The sequence below is a fragment of the Nanorana parkeri genome, unplaced genomic scaffold (assembly GCF_000935625.1).
Source record: "Nanorana parkeri isolate BGI_ZX_2015 unplaced genomic scaffold, ASM93562v1 scaffold1352, whole genome shotgun sequence".
Lineage (NCBI taxonomy): Eukaryota > Metazoa > Chordata > Amphibia > Anura > Dicroglossidae > Nanorana > Nanorana parkeri.
The window spans coordinates 104,413-106,831 of record NW_017307620.1 but is presented as its reverse complement, the minus strand read 5'-3'; positions in this window follow the sequence as shown (position 1 = coordinate 106,831).

Here is a 2,419-nt window from a genome sequence, read left to right as displayed (position 1 = left end):
AAGTAAAGTTGCATGGCTCCGCCCCACACAAGGCCATCCATCCACAGGAAGGAGGAACTTCAAATCTCATCTGCCATCACAGTAGATGGGGCTTGTAGTTTCAAAGGAGTACAACTCTGGCATTATGCAGCAATGCAGAATAATACCATCAGCTATAGAGGACTACAAATCCCAGCAATACATTATACAACAATGCACAATGGCACTGGCTGTAGAGATCTACAAATACCAGCAATACATTATACAGCAATGCTAAATATTATTAAGCTACATACTCTTTGCTGCTCTGGGGTGCTGGCCTGATGTTTCCAGCAGAGGATCTCAGGAGGGCTGTGGAGGGTCTCAGGGGAACTGTGTGGGTCAGGGGTCTCATTAGGGCTGTGCAGTGTTTCTGGAGGCTATGCAAGGTCTCATGAGGACTGTGTGGGGTCTCACCAAGGCCATGTGGGGTCACAGGAGGCTGTGTGGGGTCTATGTGGGGTCTCAGGAGGCTGTGCAGAGTCTAAGGGGGGCTGTATGGGGTCTCAGGAGGCTATGAAGAGTGACACCAGAGCTGTATGGGGCCACAACAGGACTGTGTAGAGTCTCACCAGGGCTGTGCAGGGTTTCAGAAGGCTGTACGGGATCTCAGGTGGGATGGACACACACACAGGTACCTGCAGCTCGTGAACAGGAGGAAATGTGAGGACAACTGATGCTCCTACATTCTCAATCCCACCAAAAATAAAAAAGAAAGAAAAAACAACAAATACACCTATAAATAAATAAAAGACATTGAGGGGAATTCATCAAAACTGGAGCAGACAAAACTGGAGCAGCTGTGCACGGCAACCAATAACTTTTTTATGAGTATGTTACTGTTCATATTTCTTTTATTTTATATCTTTTTTTGCTAATGTTTGGTGTTTTGATTTTTTGGATTTATTGAAGTATATACATTTTATATATGTATGATGGTGTTGCAATTTGGATATAGGTGATCTTGTGAGAGCTTTGGTGGTAATCAACACTATTACATGAGAGGGTGGCCTTTCTTGTTTTGTTGACATTATTTGCTGGATGTGGTGCCTCCATGCGTCTCATGGTTTCAAATAGTTTCTTGGCCAAGCTGCTGGATTTCCAGGATCTGCCGCCCACATTCGTGGTGGAGAGGGCGCACCGCGTTCCGCCGGTCCCGCCAAAAGCGGGGGCACCGGCCCGTCAGTTCCTCATCCGCCTGCTGAACTACAGGGACAGAGACCGGGTCCTTGCTGCGGCGAGAAGTCGTCCTACACTTCAGTATGAAAACGCTCGTATCTCTCTATTCCCTGACTACTCTGCGGAAATACAGCAGCGGCGCAGATCCGTCACTGAGATTCGTAAGAGGCTTCGTGAGAAGGGCCTCCAATATGGTCTTCTATATCCTAGTCGGCTGCGGGTAAGTGATGGGGACACTACCTGCTTCTTTGACACACCCGCGGCGGCTGCCGCCTGGCTGGATGCGGCCTGATCGTTCTTTGTTCTTATTTTTGTTGTTTTAATTTTTATTGTTGCTGACGCAGTCTGTTTTTCCCCTTGGTTAGGTTGTTTTATCTTTTTTCTGTACAGGTGGTGGGCTCCAGTGCTACGACTCCATATGTCGCTATCTGATATTGCTAGGAGAGATGGTATGGGTCTTTGGGGCCTGCTGACAGGGCCTCGGGTTCATTTTATTGGTTGTGCCCGTGAATATGCGGAGTGTGGAAGAGATTAAGATACTGTTCTGGAACATCAGGGGTCTCAACTCAAAATTTAAGCGAGCGCTCATGTTTAAATATGTCAAACAGCATAACCCCCACATATTATTTCAGCAGGAGACCCATCTGCTGGGCAACAGGATCCTGGCCTTAAGACGCCCTTGGGTGCAGAGGTCGTTTCATGCTACCCACTCCGCATGTTCGCGGGGTGTGTCTGTTCTTATTAATAAGTCTTTGCCATGCACCGTGGAGGAGGTTCACACGGATCCTAATGGCAAATTTGTTGTATTGGTGCTCACCATGTGGTGACAAAGATATGTATTGGTGAATGTTTATCTTCCTCCGCCCTATCACTCTGATGTACTGTATGTACTGCTGGATAAGATCTCCTCGCAGGGTCCTGCCAAAGTGTTGTTTATGGGTGATTTTAACTCCATGTTAGCTCCGGATATGAATAGGTCTGGCCCCTCCGGATCCCACCTCTCCGACTTGGGCGATTGGGCGGTGACTGCTGGGCTCACTGAAGTGTGGAGATGGAAACATCCCACATCCAAAGCCTACTCATGCTTCTCCTCCTCCTACAAATCTGCATCCCGCATAGATTTGGCTTTTGCCGGCAGTTCCCTTTTGTCTGACATCGGAGAGGTGGAATACCTACCTGGGGGCATATCTGACCACTCCCCCTTGTGGCTGACCCTTCGCAC